This window comes from Coregonus clupeaformis, chromosome 9, assembly GCF_020615455.1.
Source record: "Coregonus clupeaformis isolate EN_2021a chromosome 9, ASM2061545v1, whole genome shotgun sequence".
Lineage (NCBI taxonomy): Eukaryota > Metazoa > Chordata > Actinopteri > Salmoniformes > Salmonidae > Coregonus > Coregonus clupeaformis.
In genome coordinates, this window is record NC_059200.1 from 40,013,196 (window position 1) to 40,025,589 (window position 12,394).

The window sequence follows — 12,394 nt, forward strand, 5'->3', positions numbered from 1 at the left end:
TGTGAACTCAGACTAGGCTGTAGAGACCTGTTTGTGGTAATATCATGTAATGTAGCTTAATGTAACATGAGCAGCCGTGAAAGCAGAGACAGTGGTCAGTCAGTCTGTGATGGGTGATTTGAAGGAGTCAGGCGCAGGAGGGTAAATCACAGAATACAGAGTTTATTCCGGAATACAGAGTTACACTATATAGCGTTAAACAGTCCAGTGCACAAAACAGGCGCACTGGAACAAAAACAGGCACACAGGGAAAATATACCCCGGCAATACAAAATACACGTAGCTCAACCGAGCTACTCTCTCCTCACATTAAACAATCACCCACAAGGACAAGGGGGCAGAGGGAACACTTATACACGTACTAATGAGGGGATATCAACCAGGTGTGTGTAATACACAAGACAAAACAAATGGAATGATGAAATGAGATGCGGCAGTGGCTAGAAGGCCGGTGACGACGAACGTCGAAGCCTGCCTGAACAAGGAGAGGAGGCAGCTCCAGAGGAAGTCGTGCCACAGTCAGTGGTAGCTAGTAGCTACAGCGGAAGCAGCTGTAGTAAAAGAGAGTGAGATCGCCAATGAGGAGGTGCTAATGTAGGTTACGGTTTAAAGCCACGTTTATGGGAGCCCAATGCCAGGAGCACTGCCCTGCCTCCAGACTCTGAAGTGGTTCCATACAGTGCCTCAGTAGCTGATGGCTTTTTTCCTGTGTGGGAGCCGGGCAGCCACTTGCTATTCAGGTCCCAGATCTGTTTGTGCTGTCTTGCAAACAACCATAGGAATTGGCATGGCAGCTCAAACAGATCTGGGACCAGACCTGGCTAGCCTCCTGGGCCCATGGCCACAGGTGGAGCATGGAGGAGAGAGAGAGGGACAGAAGAGCTGGGATCTGGGTGCAGATACAGCTTCTCAGCATCAATAGGAGGCTATTATTGTTTGGCCTTGAAAACACCTTTTGTAAGAATGAGTCATATGATGACAATAGATAATCCCTCCGTTGAATACATATTATTAGATTTTTCTACCTTTGATCCATTCATGCATTGTTTTTCAGTCTTTTGCTTTGTGTGCTTGCTGAAGTGCCCTAGTTGGTAGGGCAATCTTGCCGATGCACAAATAGCCTCTGAGTTTGTGTGAAGTTTTCCTCCTTCAACTTTTATATTGTTAGACAAGAATTTAATATAATTTGAGATTGCATAAGTCAACTGTGGCAAGAAAGGGAAAAGGCAACATAGCCAGCCTATTCCTCACACTCCATGATGTCACCATCAGACTGTTTTTCCTTTGAGAGAAGAGAACACTCAATGAGTTTACGAGGAGAGAATATTCCTCTCTCCAGTCCAAGATGATTGGCTCGTTAGTTTCTCCTTGTGATGTGTGGGGAATATGCGTCAGTAAGAGAGGGAAACAGAGGGAGAGAGAGTGGGAGAGAGAAACAGAGAGAGAGAGAGAAAGCTAGACAGAGAGAAAGACAGCGAGAGCGAGGTGAAGATGGCAGTGCTAAGAAGCCCACTCTGGCTGCCTCTCCTCTCCTCTCCTCTCTTCTCATTTCATCTCGTGTTTCTCTCTGAGTGAGATATTGAGTGGACACTCTACAGCAGGGTTCTTCAATTCCGGTCCTGGAGGGCCGAAACACTTCTGTTTTTTATTTCTACCTGGTAGTTAATTGCACTCACCTGGTGTTCCAGGTCTGAATTAGCCCCTGATTAGAAGGAGAGGATGAAAAACAGAGGTGTTTCGGCCCTCCATGACCGGAATTGAAGAACCCTGCTCTACAGGCTACAGCCAACACTCTCACATATCTCTCACATATCCCATATTGACAGGTGGCTCTTCAGAACAAACCCCCCACACACACCCCACATTGACAGTTGGCTATTCAGAACAACCCCCCACACACATCCAGCACTGGATTTATGCTATATAATTGATCTGTTTGGCCTGGTTCTCTTCTCACTGACAGACTTCTGCTCCGTATCCGTTCCTTTTAAGCTACACGTCACATTACCATTGGAAAATAAGACAATGTAGCCTATGCCTTAGTCAAAAAGGAGAACTATGCATTTTGCATAGTTCTCCATGACCAGTCCAGAGCAGAGGTTAAAGCTACAATATGTAACTTTTTGGGCGACCCGACCAAATTCACATAGAACAGTGAGATAGATCTGTCATTCTCATTGAAAGCAAGTCTAAAAAGCGGTAGATCTGTTCTATGTGTGCTATTTCTATGCTTCCTGTTCTTACAGTGGGGAAAAAAAGTATTTAGTCAGCCACCAATTGTGCAAGTTCTCCCACTTAAAAAGATGAGAGAGACCTGTAATTTTCATCATAGTTACACGTCAACTATGACAGACAAATTGAGAAAAAAATTCCAGAAAATCACATTGTAGGATTTTTAATGAATTTATTTGCAAATTATGGTGGAAAATAAGTATTTGGTCAATAACAAAAGTTTCTCAATACTTTGTTATATACCCTTTGTTGGCAATGACACAGGTCAAACGTTTTCTGTAAGTCTTCACAAGGTTTTCACACACTGTTGCTGGTATTTTGGCCCATTCCTCCATGCAGATCTCCTCTAGAGCAGTGATGTTCTGGGGCTGTCGCTGGGCAACACGGACTTTCAACTCCCTCCAAAGATTTTCTATGGGGTTGAGATCTGGAGACTGGCTAGGCCACTCCAGGACCTTGAAATGCTTCTTACGAAGCCACTCCTTCGTTGCCCGGGCGGTGTGTTTGGGATCATTGTCATGCTGAAAGACCCAGCCACGTTTCATCTTCAATGCCCTTGCTGATGGAAGGAGGTTTTCACTCAAAATCTCACGATACATGGCCCCATTCATTCTTTCCTTTACACGGATCAGTCGTCCTGGTCCCTTTGCAGAAAAACAGCCCCAAAGCATGATGTTTCCACCCCCCATGCTTCACAGTAGGTATGGTGTTCTTTGGATGCAACTCAGCATTCTTTGTCCTCCAAACACGACGAGTTGAGTTTTTACCAAAAAGTTCTATTTTGGTTTCATCTGACCATATGACATTCTCCCAATCCTCTTCTGGATCATCCAAATGCACTCTAGCAAACTTCAGACGGGCCTGGACATGTACTGGCTTAAGCAGGGGGACACGTCTGGCACTGCAGGATTTGAGTCCCTGGCGGCGTAGTGTGTTACTGATGGTAGGCTTTGTTACTTTGGTCCCAGCTCTCTGCAGGTCATTCACTAGGTCCCCCCGTGTGGTTCTGGGATTTTTGCTCACCGTTCTTGTGATCATTCTGACCCCACGGGGTGAGATCTTGCGTGGAGCCCCAGATCGAGGGAGATTATCAGTGGTCTTGTATGTCTTCCATTTCCTAATAATTGCTCCCACAGTTGATTTCTTCAAACCAAGCTGCTTACCTATTGCAGATTCAGTCTTCCCAGCCTGGTGCAGGTCTACAATTTTGTTTCTGGTGTCCTTTGACAGCTCTTTGGTCTTGGCCATAGTGGAGTTTGGAGTGTGACTGTTTGAGGTTGTGGACAGGTGTCTTTTATACTGATAACAAGTTCAAACAGGTGCCATTAATACAGGTAACGAGTGGAGGACAGAGGAGCCTCTTAAAGAAGAAGTTACAGGTCTGTGAGAGCCAGAAATCTTGCTTGTTTGTAGGTGACCAAATACTTATTTTCCACCATAATTTGCAAATAAATTCATTAAAAATCCTACAATGTGATTTTCTGGAATTTTTTTATCTCGATTTGTCTGGCATAGTTGACGTGTACCTATGATGAAAATTACAGGCCTCTCTCATCTTTTTAAGTGGGAGAACTTGCACAATTGGTGGCTGACTAAATACTTTTTTTCCCCACTGTAAGTTTTGTTTTTGCTTCTTTTACTTTCAGTTTTGTACACCAGCTTCAAACAGCTGAAAATACAATCTTTTTGGTTATGGAAAATATATTTCACAGCGGTGTAGATTCTCTACACTATACATGCTTGTTTTGTCACAAACTGAAATTAGGCGAACTATTAGAATTTTAGCAACCAGGAAATGGTGGAGTGATTTCTGCATAATAAAGCTTTAAGTCAGTGTCATGGTTACAGTCACAGTCACTTAGGCTATTATAATAATGATATAGCATGTGATGCATCTTTCCCTATGTCATTGTTATTGTCAGAGACTCGTGGCCTCACTAATGACTGTAAATTAGCAGTAAATCCATAGTGGCTGCCCAGTACACTGATGATGATCATTGTGACTTGTGAGCAATGTTCCCTCTAAGCTGCGTGCGTGCGCAGGCGCGCAGTTCCCTGTGACTGCAGTGCAGAAGAAATATCAGCCTGCGCAGAGAAGCACGAGATTGAACTTCACTCAACTTTCTAGAGTTTTCTTCCTTAGTTAACACTATCAAAGTTTCCCTTTACTGTGGGAATTGTGATCAAGTCAACACAATATTAGCCACTTTCAATGCAACATACCGAAACGAAACAAACTAGGCAAGACTTAGTATGCAAAACTAACTATGCAAGATATTTTGTTGTAGGCAGAACGCATCGGAGTAGGATTCTATTGCATTGACAATATAGCCCGTACTCTACACAGACCGGTGGGGCATAACCAATCAGAGCTGGTGTAGGCCTATATGCAAATAGACCATTGCCATAATGGATCTATGCCATTCGGTTTAAACTGGACTGTGTTAACAGCATGAGCGGTCTTGAGTAGATGCGCTTTTTAAAAAATGAAAGCGAGAGCTGCATCTAGCCATGTGTGCACATTTGTGAAAAGCGAGTCAGGTAAAGAGCCTTTTTTATGTCTAAAATGGGCACTGTTGTATTTTGAGACAGTCTTGAATAAGCTAAGTAGCCAATAGGCAGAGCATAGTATAATTGGTCTGATTCTCTGTAATAATGGTATGGGAATAATAATTAATTTTATTTTGTAAAGTGGTTTCTTGCATCAAACACAACATTTTCAGTCATCTCCTTGTAAGAAGGACAAGTGGATAAACAAGTTAATGTAAAGCCCTGCATGCTTTTTTTCCCAACATCTCATGGAATGTAGGCCCACATTGAACACCACATATTGGCTGCTACTGTAGGCTGAATGATAGAACAGCTATTTCCATGTTAAAATGTTATGGGATGCGTTTTTCTCCATTGTTTTTGATGGTAGGCCACTCTGGTAGGCCTACATTATGATCAAATAACCACAGTAGCCTACTTGACCACTGTTAAAACTGTAACTTAAAGCAGGTGCAGCTTCAGTGTTCACAGTAAACGCACACCGGAAGTTTACTGGAATTTACCGGAATTTTCTCAGTGCCTACATTTTTTTGAGGGAACATTGCTTGTGATTCAGTTGTCTACTGGCTGAAAATCTCAATATTGTACGCAATAGGTTAGGAAAATACAGAAATTATGTGTTTTTCTGTTTTACCACTTTGAAGAACTTAATAATTGAATTGAGGCTGAAGGCAGGCGGTCTGGGCTTAATCAGGCTCTAAATCTGAATGTGTTTCTGTGTGTGGTGTCAAACAGGATGTGGGGCCTGTAAACCGCTCTGCTCTCTGAAAAATGTCTCAGTTGTTAGGCGGCCTTGGAAACAACCTTTTGTGTGGTATAGGCCTTGTACAGTGCAGTACAGGGGTGTGGTCAGCCAGCCAGAGTTCCCTATTTTACCACTCACCACAAACTGACTGGAGTGTTTCCCATCACAACCCAGAGAGCGGTAATATTCTCCAGCTTATTACTACCCACATTTTCTATGGACTTGGCATGTCATGTCGTAGGTAGACGATGCAAATTTGTTAGAAAATGTGTAAAATGCCTACCACAAATGCTTAATCCTTGGCCCTCCCTCTTCTCTCTACTGAAGCTAGAACTATTTTATTCTGAGACAAAGACAAGCTTTGTCAGCACAGCCAGGGCATTTGGAAGTCAGAAATGTGCACGACGTCCACCAAAAGGTATCTGGTGCTTTTGATTAAAAAAATGCTGGTATACTCAAAGACATGAAGGAAAGAAGCACACATCTTGCTACTAAGGATGAGCAACACAGACACAGGTCTCTAAAGTCATATTACCATACAATGGGGTGATTGTATCCTCTACAATCTGTCATACACATGGCTAAGCCTAAGGTAGTCTAAATCAAATGACCACAGTGTCCTGAGGGGAGAGAGATAAATCACAGGATTGAAATAAAATAACTTCTCAAAACAACTGTCTCCACCTCTCCCACCGCCTGTACCTCAGTTTGGAAAAATAGTCTGAGTGGGGAGGGAGACTTCCTCGTGGCTAGACTCTCAGTGTGTGTGTGTGTGTGTGTGTGTGTGTGTGTGTGTGTGTGTGTGTGTGTGTGTGTGTGTGTGTGTGTGTGTGTGTGTGTGTGTGTGTGTGTGTGTGTGTGTGTGTGTGTGTGTGTGTGTGTGTGTGTGTGTGTGTGTGTGTGTGTGTGTGTGTGTGTGTGTGTGTGTGTGTGTGTGTGTCTGAGCGAGAGAGAGAGAGAGAGAGAGAGAGAGAGGCACAGCCTAACGCAGCCTGCCCAGTAGCACAGGGGCAGGCAGGCTGCTTCCGTGTCTTGATCTGTGTGTGTGGAGGCAGTAGCAGCTGGACTGCTCTTGGCCCTGCTGCTCTTTCTCAGTGGCTCTCTGATCCAAAGGTCTGGCTGCCGTGTTGCTCTCTGTGCATAGACGCTGTGTGTGTAGTCTGTCCAGCTCAGTGTGTATAGAGGGAGTTACAGTGCAGGGGCAGTTTCTGTGAAGGCGTCATCAAGACCAGTTCTGTTTTCTTACTGTGAGTACACTCTCTATGACACTCTCCCTCTCTCTTTCTCCCCCTTTTGATATCTCAGTTGATGTTCTTTAGAGCTCAGTCTCAGTCTGTGACCTTTCAGAAGTTTGTTAAGGTTGAAACAGGAATCTTTTAAGGCATTTGAGGACATTGGTTGGACAATCTGGAATTGAATTGAAAATGTATGATGTTTTTTATGGCTGATCTGAACAGATATTCACAGACCTTTTTAAGTAACATTCTGGGCTAAATTCGTTTTTTCTCTGAAGTAACAGCGTGCTATATAATGCCAGTGTTGGTCATAGTTCACCAGCAGTTCCTCTCTTTAGAGTCTTGGTTATTTAAAGTCTGACTGAGGCTGAAGCCTGCCCTGGGCTGAGCCATGCAGAGCGGGGCACACATCAGAGGATGTGATGAAGCAGTGTGATATTCAACCCAACATCCTTTCACCAACCCACTGCCAAACTGGGGCCAGCCAGGACTCAGGTGCCACCCACCCACTGCTTACTGTGGTGGATGATGCTGAGGAAATGAATCAGGCTCCTTCATATTCATGTTAGCTACAGTATGTTCAGCTAGCATTACAGTATGTTCAGCTAGCATGGAGAGATACATATTTTAAGGGTATTATGAGGTGTATTCAGTGTATTACATTCAAGTAAAATTGTTATTTTTGTGGTTGTTTAGGTAGGCCTAGATCTACAGTATTCTGTGCACCACTGCTTGTTGTAGCATCTGTCATCTCCATGGTGTGATTCCTATATAGCCAATATATGGGGAAGAAGTAATTGTGTGTAACCATCTGTAATCCATTCATGAAAGGACTGTGTCAGTCTTAATATCGGAGGAATAAGCACAGAGACGCCACTTAATGTGTGGGTCTATGTGGTGGGCATCTCCTCTCAGGAAGTTGACTGAGAATTGCCTCATCAGGGTCGGGGGAGGGGGAGGTCGACTGTCAGTGACAGCAGCCATCAGTAGAGTTGATATGCAGAAAGAGGGAGAGTGGAGATGTCTGTCAGTGCTACCACGCTCCATTAATCTTCTGATGATGGGAGCATGCCCCTGTGCCCTATATCCACATCTGCTCCCCCAAACAGAAACACTGAGCCTGGGCTGGGTAGAGAGACTGGACTGGTAGCCCGCCCACAGCACCTGCTTTACTGTACCTTCCCTATGAGATAAAGACACAGAGTTCAATGGAGGGAGGTCTCCCACTGTGTGGCATTATAGACTGGAAAACGTTTGAAGTTAAGCTTTCTGTAGACTGGTTTCATAGGGTAATTTGCTTATGACTATGAAATCAATAGTAGCCTATTTGGTTGTTTTGGTTCACAGAATGTTTGTTGTCAAAGGGATAGCGTAGCTGTGGTCTCCAAATTGTTTGTTGTCTCTCCTTTAGGGCTCAAATGGATAAGAGAATGTCTCAGAAGTGTTTCACTCATATCTCAATCCCAAACAGAAAAGAAATGTCAGTTGGTACAAGCTTTCCTTATCTAGACTCAGCAACCTTTGGATTGTTGTAAGCTCTATGTCTAAGAACTTGCAACAGAAAACCCCATAAGATCTCTGTATTTGTAATCGTCTCTTTTTGAGAAAGTCTTTACATCCCCTTGTGTCACACCCTGGCTCTAGGGACTCTTTTATGTTGAGCCAGGGTGTGTAGAGTCTATGTTTTGTGTTCATTGTTTCAGTTTCTAGTTCATGTGTTTCTATGTTGGCCGGGGTGGTTCTCAATCAGAGGCAACGTGAATCAGCTGTTGCTTGTTGTCTCTGATTGGGAACCATACTTAGGCAGCCGTTTGGGCATTTGTGTTTGTGGGATCTTGTTCCATGTAAGGTTTGTGTTTGTTAACCTTGGACGTCACGTATCGTTTATTGTTTTTGTTCGTGGTGTACTTAATAAATAAGAATGTACGCATATCACGCTGCGCCTTGGTCCGCTCCTTTCACGATCGTGACAGAAGATCCCACCCCGACTGGATCAAGCAGCGTGACGAGGAGAGAGGATGGACTTGGGAGGAGATGAGTGCGAGTCTGGCAAGAGGGATGAAGGCCTTGAGCACGGGGGAGAGACACCCCCAATAAATTTTTAGGGGGGGGCACATTTGTGGACGAGGAGAGAAGGCCACCGGGTTACGGGAGCCATTGGTGATTAGAGGGAAGGAAAGTGTAGAGGCACGGTGAGAGGTACTGAAGTGTGTTGCCAGTCCGGTCCGGCCCGTTCCTGATCCCCGTATAAGGCCAGTGGTGTGTGTTCCCAGTGCGGTCCGGCCTGTTCCTGTCCCTCGCACCAAGCCTGTGATGCACATCGCCAGCCCGGCCCGGCCTGTTCCTGCCCCTCGCACCAAGCCTATGATGCGCGTCGCCAGCCCGGCTCGGCCTGTTCCTGCCCCTCGCACCAAGCCAATGGTGCGCGTCGCCAGCCCGGCCCGGCCCGTTCCTGCTCCCCGCACCAAGCCTATGGTGCGCGTCGTCAGCCCGGTCCGGCCCGTTCCTGCTCCCCGCACCAAGCCAGTGGTGCGCTTCGTCAGCCCGGTCCGGCCCGTCCCTGCTCCCCGCACCAAGCCTGTGGTGCGCGTCATCAGTCCGGCACAGCCCGTGCCCGTTTCACCGGTGCCTGGTCAGGTACCGGTCAGCTGCTCCACACCGGAGCCTAAGCAATCCGCTCCACCGATGTCCAGTCCAGCCCCAGCCAGCGGGACCAGACCAGGGGCGCTACGGGGGGGTTGTTGGAGGGTGGTGGTCAAGCCCGGAGCCGGAACCGCCTCCGAGGAGGAATGCCCACCCGGCCCCTACCCTGTTGGGTTATGTTGGCGCGGTCGCAGTCCGCGCCTTTGGGGGTACTGTCACGCCCTGGCTCTAGGGACTCTTTTATGTTGAGCCAGGGTGTGTAGAGTCTATGTTTTGTGTTCATTGTTTCAGTTTCTAGTTCATGTGTTTCTATGTTGGCCGGGGTGGTTCTCAATCAGAGGCAACGTGAATCAGCTGTTGCTTGTTGTCTCTGATTGGGAACCATACTTAGGCAGCCGTTTGGGCATTTGTGTTTGTGGGATCTTGTTCCGTGTAAGGTTTGTGTTTGTTAACCTTGGACTTCACGTATCGTTTATTGTTTTTGTTCGTGGTGTACTTAATAAATAAGAATGTACGCATATCACGCTGCGCCTTGGTCCGCTCCTTTCGTGACACCTTGCTGTCAAAGCCAATGTGAAAAGAACAACCCAATAGTTAGGGCAGTGGCTTTGGTAACTAGAAAATCATATTCTACTTTTTAATTTGCGGATATGCTGCTGACCAATTTCCATATTTAGCCTAGCTTTCCCACAAACCAATTTAGCCACATGACTCATATTTCCTGAGAAATATCGCATTTTTGTGAAAATGTTCGAAGTGAAATTAGGGAAACCTGCTGTCATCAAGAAGACTTCAATTTAATAAATAAAGTAAGCTTTCATATTCTGACGTCTCTCTCTCTCTCTCTCTCTCTCTCTAAGACATTGGGTTTGTCGTAATTAGGTCATTTTGATGTAGGACACACTCCCAGTCTAGTAATTGTCATTCTGTCTCTGCTGAGGAACATTAAAGGTTGTCTTTACATAACTGTGTAGAAAAACTAAACTTTGAGTAGGGCTGTTGTGGTGACCGTATTACCGCCACACCGGCAGTCACGAGTCATGAAGGCAGTCAAATTCCACGTGTCATGGTAATTAGGCTTTTCCAAGCTCTGATGCTGCTGATGGTCATTAGTGGCCTACCAAACTTGCTAACTGCCTGGTACTCAGCACTCTATTGTCCCTCTAATCACTCTGACATCAATGCAAATGTGTTCGAAAATCATGACAGCCCATGAGCTCATGTTGCGCAACATTTCTATAGGCTATGCAATTGCACGAGGAAACTGAGTGATGGCCTCTACTAAAAAGAGGATCCCATCAGCTTTCTATAGGCTAGGCCTTCTATATTTATTTCTCAACTTTCTTAATATTAAGCACATTGTTTATCTTTACAACAGGAGTGTAGCCTATCTGGCTGGCATGAAAGTGAACCAAGGAAAAAGCGTCCTCCATTCGCTATTTAAGTGCATAGATGACATGTATTTTTTCCCGCTGCCCCTGTTTCGACACAGGTGCATGATAATGGTCCATTCTAAATCAAAACAAATTTCCCACATATATTATTTAGTATATGTATTGACAAGATTAAATCAAGAATAGTCTGATGGGTGACAATATTAGCCTATCACTTGTGAATTATATATTATCACTTTTTAAAATCATAGTCGCACACCTCGTGTAGCCTAGCCCATAGGCCTATATGTTTTAATAAGGTTTGTATCACAACTAAAGTGGCCAAATAACTTCTAAAAATTAAGCACATTAATTCGCTTTACAAGGGGTTTAGAGCCTAACTGGCATACATAAGCAGCGCGTGAGTTTCAAGTTTGGGGAACATAATTTTCACCATAAAAATGCACCTTTATAATAAAATCATTACATGCATAATCGCAGTTGCGGTCACTTTTGATAATGGTGTTTTCCGCTAATGGAACATTCGGCTTATAGCCTACTGCCATGTGCGCATTGCTGCGCTTACAATGTGAAGAAATAGCCTAATAGTTTATAAACATTTTGAGCTTGTCAAATGGTGAATGAGAGAATAATGAAGAATGTACAGCCTGCGCAAAAAACAAAGCAGAGCTCATGCCTTCCAAGCAACTTTTTTCAAATCATCATTAGAGTCCCATCATGCAGCCTTACAATGTATTAAAAATCTAAACATATAGCCCAACGTTTGTAGAACAACTAAAGTTACATTAATAACTCTAAATTAAGCATATAGGAGTACCTATTTATTTGTTAACCGCTCAACACAGAATAGCCGTATGTGCGCACTCCCTCAAATCGTTTGGAGAAAATATTTATATTTTATTCAGCTTTGTTCAATTGTATTCTTCATACTATCAAATAATTCAAAATAATGCCATGGAATTCTAAGCAAATCTTGTCTGCTAAATTAACTAGTGTAGCCCACAGCCATTTGGCATAGCCAGATCAGGACCTAACATAAGGACAACTCAGTGTATGCTATTCTGTTCTTCTGAAATAGACTACATTTTCTTCATATCATGCTTGTTTAGACCTGTCTAAAATAAATAATGGATTTATTGTCAAGGTGTAGGCTATATTACATTGTAGGATTTTTAATGAATTTATTTGCAGATTATGGTGGAAAATAAGTATTTGGTCAATAACAAAAGTTTCTCAATACTTTGTTATATACACTTTGTTGGCAATGACACAGGTCAAACGTTTTCTGTAAGTCTTCACAAGGTTTTCACACATTGTTGCTGGTATTTTGGCCCATTCCTCCATGCAGATCTCTAGAGCAGTGATGTTTTGGGGCTGTCGCTGGGCAACACAGACTTTCAACTCCCTCCAAAGATTTTCTATGGGGTTGAGATCTGGAGACTGGCTAGGCCACTCCAGGACCTTGAAATGCTTCTTACGAAGCCACTCCTTCGTTGCCCGGGCGGTGTGTTTGGGATCATTGTCATGCTGAAAGACCCAGCCACGTTTCATCTTCAATGCCCTTGCTGATGGAAGGAGGTTTTCACTCAAAATCT

The 12,394-nt window shown here is 44.4% G+C and overlaps 1 protein-coding gene across 3 annotated transcripts in view; it reads left to right on the plus strand.

The window, feature by feature from the left end:
- LOC121573552 (cytospin-B) overlaps window positions 1-12,394 on the plus strand; it is a 221,185-nt gene that overhangs the window by 37,655 nt on the left and 171,136 nt on the right. The window contains exon 1 of one of the 3 annotated variants that reach the window (XM_041885627.1): window positions 6,564-6,774. The exons of the other annotated variants lie outside the window; for them this stretch is intronic. The gene's annotated coding sequence lies outside the window, so the exon portion shown is untranslated. Of the gene's footprint in view, window positions 1-6,563; window positions 6,775-12,394 lie in introns of those variants that run through there. 3 annotated transcript variants of the gene reach the window in all.